The sequence below is a fragment of the Tachypleus tridentatus genome, chromosome 3, assembly GCF_004210375.1.
Source record: "Tachypleus tridentatus isolate NWPU-2018 chromosome 3, ASM421037v1, whole genome shotgun sequence".
NCBI lineage: Eukaryota > Metazoa > Arthropoda > Merostomata > Xiphosura > Limulidae > Tachypleus > Tachypleus tridentatus.
Window position 1 is genome coordinate 59,398,086 of NC_134827.1, and position 22,401 is coordinate 59,420,486.

The 22,401-nt window shown below is 36.0% G+C and overlaps 1 pseudogene across 1 annotated transcript in view; it reads right to left on the reverse strand.

Moving 5' to 3' along the window:
• LOC143246948 (neural cell adhesion molecule 2-like) overlaps positions 1–22,401 on the reverse strand; it is a 189,095-nt pseudogene that overhangs the window by 25,876 nt on the left and 140,818 nt on the right. The window contains exons 3-4 of the transcript XR_013026279.1: positions 6,327–6,437; positions 2,228–2,431 (exon numbers count right to left, since the gene is read on the reverse strand). The product of XR_013026279.1 is annotated as a neural cell adhesion molecule 2-like (transcript). The remainder of the gene's footprint in view (positions 1–2,227; positions 2,432–6,326; positions 6,438–22,401) is intronic.

Sequence of the window (22,401 nt, forward strand, 5' to 3'; positions counted from 1 at the left end):
TTTCGCGCAAAGCTACTCCAGGGTATTTGCGCTAGCCGTCCCTAATTTAGCAGTGTAAGACTAGAGGGAAGGCATCTAGTCATCGCCACCCACCGCCAACTCTTGGGCTACTCTTTTACCAACGAATAGTGGGATTGACCGTCATATTATAACGCCCCCACGGCGACCAGGATTCGAACCCGCGACCCTCAGATTACGAGTCGAACGCCCTAACACACTTGGCCATGCCGGGCCCCTAAGTGTTCGTACTGCAAAGCTAACACATTAAATAATATCAGATAAACACGTAGTGAGGGTGAAAAATTAAAACAGATGGAACAAAACACCAAACACTAATTACTTTCAAAACCTTTAGGAACCTGGTTCGTCTAATATTAATATATACATAGCCTGGTTATATTAAAACTAATATTAGAATAGGTAGAATAAAAACATCAAACACTAATCACTTTCTATAATATTAGAAACCTGGTTCTTCTACGTTAAAAAGTGTATAACCTGGTTCTCTTAAAAATTAGAGGTAATTAAAGCAGTGTTTTAGATTGTGAGAAGTTGCATTTTGTTCATAATTCAATTTTAATTTCAGGAATTTGTATATTGACTGAAACACATTAAAAACACGTCAATGTTAAAATGTTTCAATAAATATCACACTCATCCAAGTAGCAAATCCTTGTTATTAAAGTAAATAATTTTGAACTTATAAAGTCTACCCTCAAAAATACTTTAGATGTGTCTATAGAAACACAAACTACGAAACTCACAAGTGTAATAACGTACAGTAAACCTCTTGTTGTCTATACATATAAATTTTCTTTCTGCTTGAAAAGCTATATTAGGTCCTTTACCAGAAACACCAATAACAACTCAAGTATTTTATAACCATGCTTATGAATATGGAATTGATACCCTATCTGAACACTTTTAAATTCTATTCAGGGCAACGGATGAAAGAACTTTAAAACAGTCTCTGGAAAAACTAATTTAGCATGTTAATTCGGAAATAAGTTTGGATGATAAACAGAAACATTATTAATCCCAGTGTTATTGGGATCGCTACCTTTGATAGTGACTATATGTCAAAGTTGAAACTTAAGATAACATTACATTCTACCCAAGTTAGATCTGCTGTACATTCTACCTACGTTAGGCTTAGATCTATCACACTAAGTCAAATTCGAAACTTCTATTTTCTTCCACAGCCATTGATCTTTAGTTGTAGTCATTTTATTTATTCTGGTTCGACATTTATTTCACATTTCTTCTGTAAGTTTTGAATGAAAACAAGTTACAGTAGGCTTATCACTTCGTAGATTTTGTTTCCGTGAGGTTCGTTGGTGTTAACGTGTAGGTCTATACTATAGCTGTCACGCTACCTTATTCTCGATATAAATTATAACACACTTTGGATTGAATCATAACGTAATACGTCTATCTAAATATGGTTATAACTACACTCAGTGAGATATGATAATAATTCAGGAGTACAAACGTTAGAAAATAAAGGTTAAAACTGTTTATTATTATTCTGGTGTTTCAATAATACTTTAATGTAAACCACTACTTGGAACAACACTGACATGATGTTCTATGTCTAAGATTGAATTATTCAACCTGTATGATGAACTGTTATTCATTAACTTCGAGTCATGTTTTCATAATTAATCCTAGTTAATTAGTTCATTTATTTAGTTCGTAATAAAGCATTCAATTCTGGGAATGTAGGCTTTACTAGAATTTCGTTACCGCTGGTTAGGAACTGATGGGCTTTTGGTTGTATATACGCAGTGTGCGTTGAAACAAATGTTATGGTTCATTTGTTTTTTGTCGTTTTGTTTTCAATTTCGCGCGAAGCTACTTCAGGGCTATCTGCGCTGGCCGTCCCTAATTTAGAAGTAATAGAACAGGAAAAAAGCAGCTAGTCAACGCCACAAACTGCCAACTATTGGGGCTTCTTTTACCAACGAGAAGAGTATATATTCTGTGACAGGATACGAACTAGCGACCCGAAGATTACGAGTTAAGCGTATTACACTCTAGGCCATATCAGGTCAATCTAACTAATATAACTTGAAACAACGTAAAGTTTTTATCTTCAATACGTCGTAACAGTCATTTCTTACAGACTAGAAAATTACTAATTATGTCAAATTACATTCGTTAAAATGCTTTTGAAAGATATATAACAACACGGTAGACTTTTGTAATGTCAATGTTTACTACTTACAATTCATATCGATTGTCACCGTCGTTGAAACTGGTGGTAACAGGTCGTTATTCGAAGCCTGACAAGAAAACGTAGCCATCAGATGTCGCCTATTCAGAGTTTTGATAACCAAAATATTCTGAACTAAAGATCGAGAAACGGTATGAAAACTATCATCCAGTATTTTCGAGTCTCTCCACCAGGTGACAGAAGAAGGAGGGTTTCCTAGTCACAGAAACTGCTTTAAGTTAAATGATTATTAGTGGATTTACAAAAAACAATAAATAAACTCTCGCACTTTGCATTAATAATCTAATCCTACAAAGACTTTATTTTTAAAAAGCCAATACTATTTCATTATTTAATTAAACAGATCTATAGAAATAATACCACATATCTGAACATACAGAAAATATGTGTACTCAACGTATTCCACCTAAATGATTTTAACTCGTCTTCTAAACGAACGTTTAGAGGTTGCACGTTATCAAATAAAGAAAGCATAAGCAAAACCACTCTGAATATGAACTAGAACAGTGTACAGACGCCTCCAATACGTAGCTCAAAAATAAAAAAAAAGAAAACACTCAAATAAAATAGATTTACATGTTTAAAAGCGAACATTCGCTGGTACAATTTTTTTATTTATACGCGCACCTTTATATGCTAAAATATGAAACGTGCTTTCCATAGATCTGTTTAACTAGATCTATCACTTAGCTTGTGTATACATTTACAGTTGTTAAGGGTATAAAGTGAAGCAGTGTTTTCGTTGGGAAATATATCTTATGTCATAAGAACTTGAGCTACTGTTACAAACAGTATCATGTCTTCTCAATCCTGCTAGGTCAAAGGAAAGGATTTTTCATTGATACGATATGCTCAATTACCAAGGATACAACCTTAAGCACTAGTTTGCAATAGAAGACTATATAATTCTGTACGAAAATAAAAATATGTTTGCGAGACATTCTCATCCAAACAAAACATAGAAAACATATTAGTTGACAGCTTGTGTGGTGGACTAGGCCGGTTGGATGATACGTGGGTTTTGTTATCATATGTGAAATGTCATGTTTTAATTAGTATCCTTTAAAATGGAAAAATAAGAAACTATTCATGCGTGTGTCAGTTCTAGTTGGAAAAAATAAGAAACTCTTCATGCGTGTGTCAGTTCTAGTTGGGAAAAACAAAAAACTACTCATTAGTGTGTCAGTTCTAGTTGGAAAGAATAAGAAACTCTTCATGCGTGTGTCAGTTCTAGTTGAAAAGAATAAGAAACTATTCATGACTGTGTCAGTTCTTGTTGGAAAGAATAAGAAACTATTCATGACTGTGTCAGTTCTTGTTAGAAAGAATAAGAAACTATTCATGACTGTGTCAGTTCTTGTTGGAAAGAATAAGAAACTATTCATGTGTGTGTCAGTTCTTGTTGGAAAGAATAAGAAACTATTCATGTGTGTGTCAGTTCTTGTTGGAAAGAATAAGAAACTATTCATGAGTGTGTCAGTTCTTGTTGGAAAGAATAAGAAACTATTAATGTGTGTGTCAGTTCTTGTTGGAAAGAATAAGAAACTATTCATGTGTGTGTCAGTTCTTGTTGGAAAGAATAAGAAACAATTCATGTGTGTGTCAGTTCTTGTTGGAAAGAATAAGAAACTATTCATGACTGTGTCAGTTCTTGTTAGAAAGAATAAGAAACTATTCATGACTGTGTCAGTTCTTGTTAGAAAGAATAAGAAACTATTCATGACTGTGTCAGTTCTTGTTGGAAAGAATAAGAAACTATTCATGACTGTGTCAGTTCTTGTTGGAAAGAATAAGAAACTATTCATGACTCTGTCAGTTCTTGTTAGAAAGAATAAGAAACTATTCATGACTGTGTCAGTTCTTGTTGGAAAGAATAAGAAACTATTCATGTGTGTGTCAGTTCTTGTTGGAAAGAATAAGAAACTATTCATGACTGTGTCAGTTCTTGTTAGAAAGAATAAGAAACTATTCATGTGTGTGTCAGATCTTATTGGAAAGAGAAAACCATTCATGACTGTGTCAGTTCTAGTTGGAAAAATAAGAAACCATTAATGAGTGTGTCAGTTCTTGTTAGAAAGAATAAGAAACTCTTCATGTGTGTGTCAGATCTTGTTGGAAAGAGTAAGAAACCATTTATGACTGTGTCAGTTCTAGTTGGAAAAATAAGAAACCATTAATGAGTGTGTCAGTTCTTGTTAGAAAGAATAAGAAACTATTCATGAGCGTGTCAGTTCTAGTTGGAAAACTAAACATCTTTAGACTTCTCTCAAAAATAAATAAATTATATATGATTAAGCAAAATGACTTAGGGGTTATATGAGCAATATTCTTTAGTTTCTTTTGGCTTATTTGTTTTAGTTAAGTGCGAAACTACACAGTGGTCAGTCTGAGCTCTGATCACATAACACTGTGCCACTCGAGGGGAGGGAAGAGTGAGCAATGTCTTTATTAACCTGTTGAGCTGCTACAATACAACTGTAATATTTCGTTATTTTGTAACTTTTTTCGTGACGCCATTTTGGATCGAAAGTGAAATAATTTGTAAGTAGGTCAAATGCATGTATGATGCTAAAATCTAGCGTTGAAGTTAGGTATTATTGAGAACGAATTAACTCATCCGTGGCACTGTATTACCCTTCGACTTGGACGAGTTATCTCGTCTACGGCACTGAACAGGTTAAAACTTGATTCGTCTCACTTTTGTTTTCATTTAAATTTAACTTTTGTTAGAGTTTAAAGACATGTCAAATGTATATAACAAAAATAAGCATTTGCATAATTTAAAGTTGAGATAAATATGCTTCAATTAAACATAAAATACATAATATTTGTAGGAGAATGAGGATTGAGGAGAAACCATAAATTTAGATGAAGTTTTCAGCAGGAGGTAAATGTCGTGAGCCATGTATTACCATAAATGTAATTCTAGTTAAAACTAAGGTTCCAGCTTTACCAATGAGGTTGTATAAGACGGACCCCATGATGTGATAAAATGTAATCATATGACTAATAATATCAACAATTAAAATAAATATTCCAGTTAGTAACATAACATAAGTCTTCAATCATGTGCTTCTGGTAAGTTGTCTATAATATAGGACACTGGCACAAAGGAGAAGGAGTAACAGTGTGGGGCAACGAAGTACATACACTGCGACCAACGTTAACGTCAGCAAACCCTTACTGGTGTGGTCAGTCATCGAACTTGAACTGTGTTGTGTTTTTCACAGTACTTTCGGCTGGTCGATTACACCCTTTTTTGTGAAATGAAGGAAGTTAAATTTCCCGGAATATCAGGTGCTTACCTTACGAAAAAATATAAGGTAGACTTTTGATAACTGATATATTTGCAGATGTCTACCACTGTTTTAAAGCAAAGAGAGGAAGAAAAATAGTTACATATGAATGATACCACTTCATAACTGATTATTACAACACTGGACGTTTTATTAAAAGGGCCATTTACCTCACTACCTTCCCCACATTATAATTTGTTTAATTTTAGCTAAACTATGGAACTAAAGTCCTAAATTTTCTATATAAAACAAAATATTACATTCAAAAGGGATTTACTGAAATAAGTAACTTTGGAAAACCTTTGCACCGTAGCCCTGTGATTTGCCATAGTTGAGTTCAATCTGCTTATGATAGTTTAAAATTTCAACTTTGCAACAACTGTTAATATAAGTTCCAGCATAAAAAACATAGAAACTGCCTTTGCATAATCATACATTCTATTAACTTTTAATAAAGGCTGAAAATTGTAATTCACTCGAACATTTTGAGAGATAAGAGAAGGCAATCACTCCAGTTCAAATAAAATATCTACTTCACAAATAAAAGGTTTACCTGTTTTTTATAAAAAAAACAATTGATCGGTTTCTATTAAAAACTTTCTTCCAATTATGTTTAAGAACTACACGAAACAGCTGTTGGTATCGAATTATATACCCAAGTAAACTAACGAATTTGTAAATTATTCTAAATATCGCTAGTTCAATTCCAAAAAAGAAAAAAAAAAACGAAAATACGTGTCTCATATTTTCAAAGCGGGATGCTAAATGTTATTCTATAACAGAGTCGAACATACCTCCTTCACTTTCGCAAACTAAAGTCAAACTATCTCCTTCATTATAAGGTCCAATCAAACTTCCTAGGACATTTTCCTTGCCGTCTGTGATTATAGGCATCTTTGGAGGAACTAGAGAAAATTATAGACTAGAATTATTGCATGCTGTTTGGTGCTGACATCTGAGAGCCGACAACTGGCATATAAAGGATAGTAGTAAGGTATTACAAAACGATTCAGTAAGGTATTATTAAAGAATAGCAGTAAGGTATTAATAAAAGATATCAGTAAGGTATTAGTAAAGAATATCCGTAAGGTATTATTTCTCCCTTATCTGAGTTATTTGTACAGTACTTGAGATTTTAGAGTTTATAAAATCCGCGTATTAATTCCAAATTCTTGGAAGATCAAACAATACATACTCTCAAACCCTGTTCAATACATACTCTCAAACTCTGTTCTTATGTATAGACAAGACGTCTATATAATTTACATGACGCATAACATTGCTGGGAAATTTTAATGAACAGTGTTAAGTGACAAAATAATACAGCACATTGTAACACAGTTAAATGTATCCGTAATCTTTCGAACCAGATATTAAATTGGAGCAACTTAATAACCTACGAGGGATCACCGATGTATATAGTACATTTATAAAATTTATATTAATTGTCGAATAGTTTGTGTTTAACAGAATATATTAACTTTCGGTGGAAGGGAAATCATGATTACATTCCAATAAGCTGTGTTAATCCGCCAACTATGTTGTTGAACCAAATGTCAACTTTACACGAATGTCATCTTTACACAAAGAGTTGGAGTTTATTAAACTACTTCTGAAATGCAGTAGCCTTCGCTGAAAACCGAAGTGTCCTTAGTAAACCACAGTAGATAAAAGTGTAACATAGAATAACATGATAAAATAGGTTTTTTTTTTTTTTCTAGATTGGGATCTAAACTTATTGTAAACAATAAGTCACGACAGTGTCTTCTAGACTGGGATCTGAACTTATTGTGAACAGTAAGTCACCACAGTGTCTTCTAGTTTGGGATCTAAACTTATTGTGAACAGTAAGTCACGGCAGTGTCTTCTAGATTGGGATCTAAACTTATTGTGAACAGTAAGTCACGACAGTGTGTTCTAGATTGGGATCTAAACTTATTGTAAACAATAAGTCACCACAGTGTCTTCTAGATTGGGATCTAAACTTATTGTGAACAGTAACTCACCACAGTGTCTTCTAGCTTGGGATCTAAACTTATTGTGAACAGTAAGTCACCACAGTGCCTTCTAGATTGGGATCTAAACTTATTGTGAACAGTAAGTCACGACAGTGTCTTCTAGATTGGGATCTAAACTTATTGTGAACAGCAAGTCACGACAGTGTCTTCTAGATTGGGATCTAAACTTATTGTGAACAATAAGTCACGGCAGTGACTTCTAGATTGGGATCTAAACTTATTGTGAACAGTAAGTCACGACAGTGACTTCTATATTGGGATCTCAACTTATTGTAAACAATTAGTCACGACAGTGACTTCTAGATTGGGATCTAAACTTATTGTGAACAGTAAGTCACCACAGTGTCTTCTAGTTTGGGATCTAAACTTATTGGGAACAGTAAGTCACCACAGTGTCTTCTAGATTGGGATCTAAACTTATTGTGAACAGTAAGTCACGACAGTGTCTTCTAGATTGGGATCTAAACTTATTGTGAACAGTAAGTCACGACAGTGTCTTCTAGATTGGGATCTAAACTTATTGTAAACAATAAGTCACGACAGTGTCTTCTAGATTGGGATCTAAACTTATAGTGAACAGTAAGTCACGACAGTGTCTTCTAGATTGGGATCTAAACTTATTGTAAACAATAAGTCACCACAGTGTCTTCTAGATTGGGATCTAAACTTATTGTGAACAGTAAGTCACGACAGTGTCTTCTAGATTGGGATCTAAACTTATTGTGAACAGTAAGTCACGACAGTGTCTTCTAGATTGGGATCTAAACTTAGTGTAAACAATAAGTCACGACAGTGTCTTCTAGATTGGGATCTAAACTTATTGTGAACAGTAAGTCACGACAGTGTCTTCTAGATTGGGATCTAAACTTATTGTAAACAATAAGTCACCACAGTGTCTTCTAGATTGGGATCTAAACTTATTGTAAACAATAAGTCACGACAGTGTCTTCTAGATTGGGATCTAAACTTATTGTGAACAATAAGTCACGACAGTGTCTTCTAGATGGGGATCTAAACTTATTGTAAACAATAAGTCACCACAGTGTCTTCCAGATTAGGATCTATACTTATTGTGAACAGTAAGTCACGACAATGTCTTCTAGATTGGGCCTTAAACTTTCAACAGTAAGTCACGACAGTGTCTTCTAGGTTGGGATCTAAACTTATTGTAAACAATAAGTCACGACAGTGTCTTCTAGATTGGGATCTAAACTTATTGTGAACAGTAAGTCATCACAGTGTCTTCTAGTTTGGGATCTAAACTTATTGTAAACAATAAGTCACGACAGTGTCTTCTAGATTGGGATCTAAACTTTGAACAGTAAGTCACGACAGTGTCTTCTAGATTGGGCCTTAAACTTATTGTGAACAGTAAGTCACCACAGTGTCTTCGAGATTGGGACCTAAACTTTGAAAGTAAGTCACCACAGTGTCTTCTAGATTGGGATCTAAACTTATTTTGAACAATAAGTCACCTCAGTGTCTTCTAGATTGGGATCTAAACTTATTGTGCACAGTAAGTCACGACAGTGTCTTCTAGATTGGGATCTAAACTTATTGTGAACAATAAGTCACGACAGTGTCTTCTAGATTAGGATCTAAACTTATTGTGAACAGTAAGTCACGACAGTGTCTTCTAGATTGGGATCTAAACTTATTGTGAACAATAAGTCACGACAGTGTCTTCTAGATTGGGATCTAAACTTATTGTGAACAGTAAGTCACCACAGTGTCTTCTAGATTGGGATCTAAACTTATTGTGAACAGTAAGTCACCACAGTGTCTTCTAGATTGGGATCTAAACTTATTGTGAACAGTAAGTCACGACAGTGTCTTCTAGATTGGGATCTAAACTTATTGTGAACAGTAAGTCACGACAGTGTCTTCTAGATTGGGATCTAAACTTATTGTAAACAATAAGTCACGACAGTGTCTTCTAGATTGGGATCTAAACTTATTGTGAACAGTAAGTCACGACAGTGTCTTCTAGATTGGGATCTAAACTTATTGTAAACAGTAAGTCACCACAGTGTCTTCTAGATTGGGATCTAAACTTATTGTAAACAATAAGTCACGACAGTGTCTTCTAGATTGGGATCTAAACTTATTGTGAACAGTAAGTCACGACAGTGTCTTCTAGATTGGGATCTAAACTTATTGTGAACAATAAGTCACGACAGTGTCTTCTAGATTGGGATCTAAACTTATTGTAAACAATAAGTCACCACAGTGTCTTCTAGATTGGGATCTAAACTTATTGTGAACAGTAAGTCACGACAGTGTCTTCTAGATTGGGATCTAAACTTTTGTGACAGTAAGTCACGACAGTGTCTTCTAGATTGGGATCTAAACTTATTGTAAACAATAAGTCACGACAGTGTCTTCTAGATTGGGATCTAAACTTATTGTGAACAGTAAGTCACGACAGTGTCTTCTAGTTTGGGATCTAAACTTATTGTGAACAGTAAGTCACCACAGTGTCTTCTAGATTGGGATCTAAACTTTGAAACAGTAAGTCACGACAGTGTCTTCTAGATTGGGATCTAAACTTATTGTGAACAGTAAGTCACCACAGTGTCTTCTAGATTGGGATCTAAACTTTGTGAACAGTAAGTCACCACAGTGTCTTCTAGATTGGGATCTAAACTTATTTTGAACAGTAAGTCACCTCAGTGTCTTCTAGATTGGGATCTAAACTTATTGTGCACAGTAAGTCACGACAGTGTCTTCTAGATTGGGATCTAAACTTATTGTGAACAGTAAGTCACGACAGTGTCTTCTAGATTGGGATCTAAACTTATTGTGAACAGTAAGTCACGACAGTGTCTTCTAGATTGGGATCTAAACTTATTGTGAACAGTAAGTCACGACAGTGTCTTCTAGATTGGGATCTAAACTTATTGTGAACAGTAAGTCACGACAGTGTCTTCTAGATTGGGATCTAAACTTATTGTGAACAGTAAGTCACCACAGTGTCTTCTAGATTGGGATCTAAACTTATTGTGAACAGTAAGTCACGACAGTGTCTTCTAGATTGGGATCTAAACTTATTGTGAACAGTAAGTCACGACAGTGTCTTCTAGATTGGGATCTAAACTTATTGTGAACAGTAAGTCACGACAGTGTCTTCTAGATTGGGATCTAAACTTATTGTAAACAGTAAGTCACGACAGTGTCTTCTAGATTGGGATCTAAACTTATAGTGAACAGTAAGTCACGACAGTGTCTTCTAGATTGGGATCTAAACTTATTGTAAACAATAAGTCACCACAGTGTCTTCTAGATTGGGACCTAAACTTATTGTGAACAGTAAGTCACCACAGTGTCTTCTAGATTGGGATCTAAACTTATTGTGAACAGTAAGTCACGACAGTGTCTTCTAGATTGGGATCTAAACTTTGAACAGTAAGTCACGACAGTGTCTTCTAGGTTGGGATCTAAACTTATTGTAAACAATGTCACGACAGTGTCTTCTAGATTGGGATCTAAACTTATTGTGAACAGTAAGTCACGACAGTGTCTTCTAGATTGGGATCTAAACTTATTGTGAACAGTAAGTCACCACAGTGTCTTCTAGATTGGGATCTAAACTTATTGTGAACAGTAAGTCACGACAGTGTCTTCTAGATTGGGATCTAAACTTATTGTGAACAGTAAGTCACGACAGTGTCTTCTAGATTGGGATCTAAACTTATTGTGAACAGTAAGTCACCACAGTGTCTTCTAGATTGGGATCTAAACTTATTGTGAACAGTAAGTCACGACAGTGTCTTCTAGATTGGGATCTAAACTTATTGTGAACAGTAAGTCACGACAGTGTCTTCTAGATTGGGATCTAAACTTATTGTAAACAATAAGTCACGACAGTGTCTTCTAGATTGGGATCTAAACTTATAGTGAACAGTAAGTCACGACAGTGTCTTCTAGATTGGGATCTAAACTTATTGTAAACAATAAGTCACCACAGTGTCTTCTAGATTGGGATCTAAACTTATTGTGAACAGTAAGTCACGACAATGTCTTCTAGATTGGGCCTTAAACTTTGAACAGTAAGTCACGACAGTGTCTTCTAGATTGGGATCTAAACTTATTGTAAACAATAAGTCACGACAGTGTCTTCTAGATTGGGATCTAAACTTATTGTGAACAGTAAGTCATCACAGTGTCTTCTAGTTTGGGATCTAAACTTATTGTGAACAGTAAGTCACCACAGTGTCTTCTAGATTGGGATCTAAACTTATTGTAAACAATAAGTCACGACAGTGTCTTCTAGATTGGGATCTAAACTTATAGTGAACAGTAAGTCACGACAGTGTCTTCTAGATTGGGATCTAAACTTATTGTAAACAATAAGTCACCACAGTGTCTTCTAGATTGGGATCTAAACTTATTGTGAACAGTAAGTCACGACAGTGTCTTCTAGATTGGGATCTAAACTTTCAACAGTAAGTCACGACAGTGTCTTCTAGATTGGGATCTAAACTTATTGTAAACAATAAGTCACGACAGTGTCTTCTAGATTGGGATCTAAACTTATTGTGAACAGTAAGTCATCACAGTGTCTTCTAGATTGGGATCTAAACTTATTGTGAACAGTAAGTCACCACAGTGTCTTCTAGATTGGGATCTAAACTTATTGTAAACAATAAGTCACGACAGTGTCTTCTAGATTGGGATCTAAACTTTGAACAGTAAGTCACGACAGTGTCTTCTAGATTGGGATCTAAACTTATTGTGAACAGTAAGTCACCACAGTGTCTTCTAGATTGGGATCTAAACTTTTGAACAGTAAGTCACCACAGTGTCTTCTAGATTGGGATCTAAACTTATTGTGAACAGTAAGTCACGACAGTGTCTTCTAGATTGGGATCTAAACTTATTGTGAACAGTAAGTCACGACAGTGTCTTCTAGATTGGGATCTAAACTTATTGTGAACAGTAAGTCACGACAGTGTCTTCTAGATTGGGATCTAAACTTATTGTGAACAGTAAGTCACGACAGTGTCTTCTAGATTGGGATCTAAACTTATTGTGAACAGTAAGTCACGACAGTGTCTTCTAGATTGGGATCTAAACTTATTGTGAACAGTAAGTCACGACAGTGTCTTCTAGATTGGGATCTAAACTTATTGTGAACAGTAAGTCACGACAGTGTCTTCTAGATTGGGATCTAAACTTATTGTGAACAGTAAGTCACGACAGTGTCTTCTAGATTGGGATCTAAACTTATTGTGAACAGTAAGTCACGACAGTGTCTTCTAGATTGGGATCTAAACTTATTGTGAACAGTAAGTCACGACAGTGTCTTCTAGATTGGGATCTAAACTTATTGTAAACAGTAAGTCACGACAGTGTCTTCTAGATTGGGATCTAAACTTATTGTGAACAGTAAGTCACGACAGTGTCTTCTAGATTGGGATCTAAACTTATTGTGAACAGTAAGTCACGACAGTGTCTTCTAGATTGGGATCTAAACTTATTGTGAACAGTAAGTCACGACAGTGTCTTCTAGATTGGGATCTAAACTTATTGTGAACAGTAAGTCACGACAGTGTCTTCTAGATTGGGATCTAAACTTATTGTGAACAGTAAGTCACGACAGTGTCTTCTAGATTGGGATCTAAACTTATTGTGTAAGTCACGACAGTGTCTTCTAACAAACTAAGTCACGACAGTGTCTTCTAGATTGGGATCTAAACTTATTGTGAACAGTAAGTCACCACAGTGTCTTCTAGATTGGGATCTAAACTTATTGTGAACAGTAAGTCACCACAGTGTCTTCTAGATTGGGATCTAAACTTATTGTGAACAGTAAGTCACGACAGTGTCTTCTAGATTGGGATCTAAACTTATTGTGAACAGTAAGTCACGACAGTGTCTTCTAGATTTGGATCTAAACTTATTGTAAACAATAAGTCACGACAGTGTCTTCTAGATTGGGATCTAAATTTATAGTGAACAGTGAACAGTAAGTCACGACGGTGTCTTCTAGATTGGGATCTAAACTTATTGTAAACAATAAGTCACCACAGTGTCTTCCAGATTAGGATCTATACTTATTGTGAACAGTAAGTCACGACAATGTCTTCTAGATTGGGCCTTAAACTTTGAACAGTAAGTCACGACAGTGTCTTCTAGGTTGGGATCTAAACTTATTGTAAACAATAAGTCACGACAGTGTCTTCTAGATTGGGATCTAAACTTATTGTGAACAGTAAGTCATCACAGTGTCTTCTAGTTTGGGATCTAAACTTATTGTGAACAGTAAGTCACCACAGTGTCTTCTAGATTGGGATCTAAACTTATTGTAAACAATAAGTCACGACAGTGTCTTCTAGATTGGGATCTAAACTTATTGTGAACAGTAAGTCACCACAGTGTCTTCTAGATTGGGATCTAAACTTATTGTGAACAGTAAGTCACCACAGTGTCTTCTAGATTGGGATCTAAACTTATTGTGAACAGTAAGTCACGACAGTGTCTTCTAGATTGGGATCTAAACTTATTGTGAACAGTAAGTCACGACAGTGTCTTCTAGATTTGGATCTAAACTTATTGTAAACAATAAGTCACGACAGTGTCTTCTAGATTGGGATCTAAATTTATAGTGAACAGTAAGTCACGACGGTGTCTTCTAGATTGGGATCTAAACTTATTGTAAACAATAAGTCACCACAGTGTCTTCCAGATTAGGATCTATACTTATTGTGAACAGTAAGTCACGACAATGTCTTCTAGATTGGGCCTTAAACTTTGAACAGTAAGTCACGACAGTGTCTTCTAGGTTGGGATCTAAACTTATTGTAAACAATAAGTCACGACAGTGTCTTCTAGATTGGGATCTAAACTTATTGTGAACAGTAAGTCATCACAGTGTCTTCTAGTTTGGGATCTAAACTTATTGTGAACAGTAAGTCACCACAGTGTCTTCTAGATTGGGATCTAAACTTATTGTAAACAATAAGTCACGACAGTGTCTTCTAGATTGGGATCTAAACTTATTGTGAACAGTAAGTCACGACAGTGTCTTCTAGATTGGGATCTAAACTTATTGTAAACAATAAGTCACCACAGTGTCTTCTAGATTGGGATCTAAACTTATTGTGAACAGTAAGTCACCACAGTGTCTTCTAGATTGGGATCTAAACTTATTGTGAACAGTAAGTCACGACAGTGTCTTCTAGATTGGGATCTAAACTTATTGTAACAGTAAGTCACGACAGTGTCTTCTAGATTGGGATCTAAACTTATTGTGAACAGTAAGTCACGACAGTGTCTTCTAGATTGGGATCTAAACTTATTGTGAACAGTAAGTCACGACAGTGTCTTCTAGATTGGGATCTAAACTTATTGTGAACAGTAAGTCACGACAGTGTCTTCTAGATTGGGATCTAAACTTATTGTGAACAGTAAGTCACGACAGTGTCTTCTAGATTGGGATCTAAACTTATTGTGAACAGTAAGTCACCACAGTGTCTTCTAGATTGGGATCTAAACTTATTGTGAACAGTAAGTCACGACAGTGTCTTCTAGATTGGGATCTAAACTTATTGTGAACAGTAAGTCACGACAGTGTCTTCTAGATTGGGATCTAAACTTATTGTGAACAGTAAGTCACGACAGTGTCTTCTAGATTGGGATCTAAACTTATTGTGAACAGTAAGTCACGACAGTGTCTTCTAGATTGGGATCTAAACTTATTGTGAACAGTAAGTCACCACAGTGTCTTCTAGATTGGGATCTAAACTTATTGTGAACAGTAAGTCACGACAGTGTCTTCTAGATTGGGATCTAAACTTATTGTGAACAGTAAGTCACGACAGTGTCTTCTAGATTGGGATCTAAACTTATTGTGAACAGTAAGTCACGACAGTGTCTTCTAGATTGGGATCTAAACTTATTGTGAACAGTAAGTCACGACAGTGTCTTCTAGATTGGGATCTAAACTTATTGTGAACAGTAAGTCACGACAGTGTCTTCTAGATTGGGATCTAAACTTATTGTAAACAATAAGTCACCACAGTGTCTTCTAGATTGGGATCTAAACTTATTGTGAACAGTAAGTCACCACAGTGTCTTCTAGATTGGGATCTAAACTTATTGTGAACAGTAAGTCACGACAGTGTCTTCTAGATTGGGATCTAAACTTATTGTGAACAGTAAGTCACGACAGTGTCTTCTAGATTGGGATCTAAACTTATTGTGAACAGTAAGTCACGACAGTGTCTTCTAGATTGGGATCTAAACTTATTGTGAACAGTAAGTCACGACAGTGTCTTCTAGATTGGGATCTAAACTTATTGTGAACAGTAAGTCACGACAGTGTCTTCTAGATTGGGATCTAAACTTATTGTGAACAGTAAGTCACGACAGTGTCTTCTAGATTGGGATCTAAACTTATTGTGAACAGTAAGTCACGACAGTGTCTTCTAGATTGGGATCTAAACTTATTGTGAACAGTAAGTCACGACAGTGTCTTCTAGATTGGGATCTAAACTTATTGTGAACAGTAAGTCACGACAGTGTCTTCTAGATTGGGATCTAAACTTATTGTGAACAGTAAGTCACCACAGTGTCTTCTAGATTGGGATCTAAACTTATTGTGAACAGTAAGTCACGACAGTGTCTTCTAGATTGGGATCTAAACTTATTGTGAACAGTAAGTCACGACAGTGTCTTCTAGATTGGGATCTAAACTTATTGTAAACAGTAAGTCACGGCAGTGTTTTCTAGATAAGGATCTAAACTTATTGTGAACAGTAAGTCACGACAGTGTCTTCTAGATTGGGATCTAAACTTATTGTGAACAGTAAGTCACCACAGTGTCTTCTAGATTGGGATCTAAACTTATTGTGAACAGTAAGTCACGACAGTGTCTTCTAGATTGGGATCTAAACTTATTGTGAACAGTAAGTCACGACAGTGTCTTCTAGATTGGGATCTAAACTTATTGTGAACAGTAAGTCACCACAGTGTCTTCTAGATTGGGATCTAAACTTATTGTGAACAGTAAGTCACGACAGTGTCTTCTAGATTGGGATCTAAACTTATTGTGAACAGTAAGTCACGACAGTGTCTTCTAGATTGGGATCTAAACTTATTGTAAACAATAAGTCACGACAGTGTCTTCTAGATTGGGATCTAAACTTATTGTGAACAGTAAGTCACGACAGTGTCTTCTAGATTGGGATCTAAACTTATTGTAAACAATAAGTCACCACAGTGTCTTCTAGATTGGGATCTAAACTTATTGTGAACAGTAAGTCACGACAGTGTCTTCTAGATTGGGATCTAAACTTTGAACAGTAAGTCACGACAGTGTCTTCTAGATTGGGATCTAAACTTATTGTAAACAGTAAGTCACGACAGTGTCTTCTAGATTGGGATCTAAACTTATTGTGAACAGTAAGTCACACAGTGTCTTCTAGATTGGGATCTAAACTTATTGTGAACAGTAAGTCACGACAGTGTCTTCTAGATTGGGATCTAAACTTATTGTAAACAATAAGTCACGACAGTGTCTTCTAGATTGGGATCTAAACTTATTGTGAACAGTAAGTCACGACAGTGTCTTCTAGATTGGGATCTAAACTTATTGTAAACAATAAGTCACCACAGTGTCTTCTAGATTGGGATCTAAACTTATTGTGAACAGTAAGTCACGACAGTGTCTTCTAGATTGGGATCTAAACTTTGAACAGTAAGTCACGACAGTGTCTTCTAGATTGGGATCTAAACTTATTGTAAACAATAAGTCACGACAGTGTCTTCTAGATTGGGATCTAAACTTATTGTGAACAGTAAGTCACGACAGTGTCTTCTAGATTGGGATCTAAACTTATTGTGAACAGTAAGTCACCACAGTGTCTTCTAGATTGGGATCTAAACTTATTGTGAACAGTAAGTCACGACAGTGTCTTCTAGATTGGGATCTAAACTTATTGTGAACAGTAAGTCACGACAGTGTCTTCTAGATTGGGATCTAAACTTATTGTGAACAGTAAGTCACCACAGTGTCTTCTAGATTGGGATCTAAACTTATTGTGAACAGTAAGTCACCACAGTGTCTTCTAGATTGGGATCTAAACTTATTGTGAACAGTAAGTCACGACAGTGTCTTCTAGATTGGGATCTAAACTTATTGTGAACAGTAAGTCACGACAGTGTCTTCTAGATTGGGATCTAAACTTATTGTGAACAGTAAGTCACGACAGTGTCTTCTAGATTGGGATCTAAACTTATTGTGAACAGTAAGTCACGACAGTGTCTTCTAGATTGGGATCTAAACTTATTGTGAACAGTAAGTCACGACAGTGTCTTCTAGATTGGGATCTAAACTTATTGTGAACAGTAAGTCACGACAGTGTCTTCTAGATTGGGATCTAAACTTATTGTGAACAGTAAGTCACGACAGTGTCTTCTAGATTGGGATCTAAACTTATTGTGAACAGTAAGTCACGACAGTGTCTTCTAGATTGGGATCTAAACTTATTGTGAACAGTAAGTCACGACAGTGTCTTCTAGATTGGGATCTAAACTTATTGTGAACAGTAAGTCACGACAGTGTCTTCTAGATTGGGATCTAAACTTATTGTGAACAGTAAGTCACGACAGTGTCTTCTAGATTGGGATCTAAACTTATTGTGAACAGTAAGTCACGACAGTGTCTTCTAGATTGGGATCTAAACTTATTGTAAACAGTAAGTCACCACAGTGTCTTCTAGATTGGGACCTAAACTTATTGTGAACAGTAAGTCACCACAGTGTCTTCTAGATTGGGATCTAAACTTATTGTGAACAGTAAGTCACGACAGTGTCTTCTAGATTGGGATCTAAACTTTGAACAGTAAGTCACGACAGTGTCTTCTAGATTGGGATCTAAACTTATTGTAAACAATAAGTCACGACAGTGTCTTCTAGATTGGGATCTAAACTTATTGTGAACAGTAAGTCACAGTGTCTTCTAGATTGGGATCTAAACTTATTGTGAACAGTAAGTCACCACAGTGTCTTCTAGATTGGGATCTAAACTTATTGTAAACAGTAAGTCACGACAGTGTCTTCTAGATTGGGATCTAAACTTATTGTGAACAGTAAGTCACCACAGTGTCTTCTAGATTGGGATCTAAACTTATTGTGAACAGTAAGTCACCACAGTGTCTTCTAGATTGGGATCTAAACTTATTGTGAACAGTAAGTCACGACAGTGTCTTCTAGATTGGGATCTAAACTTATTGTGAACAGTAAGTCACGACAGTGTCTTCTAGATTGGGATCTAAACTTATTGTAAACAATAAGTCACGACAGTGTCTTCTAGATTGGGATCTAAACTTATTGTGAACAGTAAGTCACGACAGTGTCTTCTAGATTGGGATCTAAACTTATTGTAAACAATAAGTCACCACAGTGTCTTCTAGATTGGGATCTAAACTTATTGTGAACAGTAAGTCACGACAGTGTCTTCTAGATTGGGATCTAAACTTTGAACAGTAAGTCACGACAGTGTCTTCTAGATTGGGATCTAAACTTATTGTAAACAATAAGTCACGACAGTGTCTTCTAGATTGGGATCTAAACTTATTGTGAACAGTAAGTCATCACAGTGTCTTCTAGATTGGGATCTAAACTTATTGTGAACAGTAAGTCACCACAGTGTCTTCTAGATTGGGATCTAAACTTATTGTAAACAATAAGTCACGACAGTGTCTTCTAGATGGGGATCTAAACTTATTGTGAACAGTAAGTCACCACAGTGTCTTCTAGATTGGGATCTAAACTTATTGTGAACAGTAAGTCACCACAGTGTCTTCTAGATTGGGATCTAAACTTATTGTGAACAGTAAGTCACGACAGTGTCTTCTAGATTGGGATCTAAACTTATTGTGAACAGTAAGTCACGACAGTGTCTTCTAGATTGGGATCTAAACTTATTGTAAACAATAAGTCACGACAGTGTCTTCTAGATTGGGATCTAAACTTATAGTGAACAGTAAGTCACGACAGTGTCTTCTAGATTGGGATCTAAACTTATTGTAAACAATAAGTCACCACAGTGTCTTCTAGATTGGGATCTAAACTTATTGTGAACAGTAAGTCACGACAGTGTCTTCTAGATTGGGATCTAAACTTTGAACAGTAAGTCACGACAGTGTCTTCTAGATTGGGATCTAAACTTATTGTAAACAATAAGTCACGACAGTGTCTTCTAGATTGGGATCTAAACTTATTGTGAACAGTAAGTCATCACAGTGTCTTCTAGATTGGGATCTAAACTTATTGTGAACAGTAAGTCACCACAGTGTCTTCTAGATTGGGATCTAAACTTATTGTAAACAATAAGTCACGACAGTGTCTTCTAGATTGGGATCTAAACTTATTGTGAACAGTAAGTCACGACAGTGTCTTCTAGATTGGGATCTAAACTTATTGTAAACAATAAGTCACCACAGTGTCTTCTAGATTGGGACCTAAACTTATTGTGAACAGTAAGTCACCACAGTGTCTTCTAGATTGGGATCTAAACTTATTGTGAACAGTAAGTCACGACAGTGTCTTCTAGATTGGGATCTAAACTTATTGTGAACAGTAAGTCACGACAGTGTCTTCTAGATTGGGATCTAAACTTATTGTGAACAGTAAGTCACGACAGTGTCTTCTAGATTGGGATCTAAACTTATTGTGAACAGTAAGTCACGACAGTGTCTTCTAGATTGGGATCTAAACTTATTGTGAACAGTAAGTCACGACAGTGTCTTCTAGATTGGGATCTAAACTTATTGTGAACAGTAAGTCACGACAGTGTCTTCTAGATTGGGATCTAAACTTATTGTGAACAGTAAGTCACGACAGTGTCTTCTAGATTGGGATCTAAACTTATTGTGAACAGTAAGTCACGACAGTGTCTTCTAGATTGGGATCTAAACTTATTGTGAACAGTAAGTCACGACAGTGTATTCTAGATTGGGATCTAAACTTATTGTTCTAGATTGGGATCTAAACTTATTGTGAACAGTAAGTCACGACAGTGTCTTCTAGATTGGGATCTAAACTTATTGTTAAGTCACGACAGTGTCTTCTAGATTGGGATCTAAACTTATTGTGAACAGTAAGTCACGACAGTGTCTTCTAGATTGGGATCTAAACTTATTGTGAACAGTAAGTCACGACAGTGTCTTCTAGATTGGGATCTAAACTTATTGTGAACAGTAAGTCACGACAGTGTCTTCTAGATTGGGATCTAAACTTATTGTGAACAGTAAGTCACGACAGTGTCTTCTAGATTGGGATCTAAACTTATTGTGAACAGTAAGTCACGACAGTGTCTTCTAGATTGGGATCTAAACTTATTGTGAACAGTAAGTCACGACAGTGTCTTCTAGATTGGGATCTAAACTTATTGTGAACAGTAAGTCACGACAGTGTCTTCTAGATTGGGATCTAAACTTATTGTAAACAATAAGTCACGACAGTGTCTTCTAGATTGGGATCTAAACTTATTGTGAACAGTAAGTCACCACAGTGTCTTCTAGATTGGGATCTAAACTTATTGTGAACAGTAAGTCACGACAGTGTCTTCTAGATTGGGATCTAAACTTATTGTGAACAGTAAGTCACGACAGTGTCTTCTAGATTGGGATCTAAACTTATTGTGAACAGTAAGTCACGACAGTGTCTTCTAGATTGGGATCTAAACTTATTGTGAACAGTAAGTCACGACAGTGTCTTCTAGATTGGGATCTAAACTTATTGTGAACAGTAAGTCACGACAGTGTCTTCTAGATTGGGATCTAAACTTATTGTGAACAGTAAGTCACGACAGTGTCTTCTAGATTGGGATCTAAACTTAGATTGGGATCTAAACTTATTGTGACAGTAAGTCACGACAGTGTCTTCTAGATTGGGATCTAAACTTATTGTGAACAGTAAGTCACGACAGTGTCTTCTAGATTGGGATCTAAACTTATTGTGAACAGTAAGTCACGACAGTGTCTTCTAGATTGGGATCTAAACTTATTGTGAACAGTAAGTCACGACAGTGTCTTCTAGATTGGGATCTAAACTTATTGTGAACAGTAAGTCACGACAGTGTCTTCTAGATTGGGATCTAAACTTATTGTGAACAGTAAGTCACGACAGTGTCTTCTAGATTGGGATCTAAACTTATTGTGAACAGTAAGTCACGACAGTGTCTTCTAGATTGGGATCTAAACTTATTGTGAACAGTAAGTCACGACAGTGTCTTCTAGATTGGGATCTAAACTTATTGTGAACAGTAAGTCACGACAGTGTCTTCTAGATTGGGATCTAAACTTATTGTAAACACAGTAAGTCACGACAGTGTCTTCTAGATTGGGATCTAAACTTATTGTGAACAGTAAGTCACGACAGTGTCTTCTAGATTGGGATCTAAACTTATTGTGAACAGTAAGTCACGACAGTGTCTTCTAGATTGGGATCTAAACTTATTGTGAACAGTAAGTCACGACAGTGTCTTCTAGATTGGGATCTAAACTTATTGTGAACAGTAAGTCACGACAGTGTCTTCTAGATTGGGATCTAAACTTATTGTGAACAGTAAGTCACGACAGTGTCTTCTAGATTGGGATCTAAACTTATTGTGAACAGTAAGTCACGACAGTGTCTTCTAGATTGGGATCTAAACTTATTGTGAACAGTAAGTCACGACAGTGTCTTCTAGATTGGGATCTAAACTTATTGTGAACAGTAAGTCACGACAGTGTCTTCTAGATTGGGATCTAAACTTATTGTGAACAGTAAGTCACGACAGTGTCTTCTAGATTGGGATCTAAACTTATTGTGAACAGTAAGTCACGACAGTGTCTTCTAGATT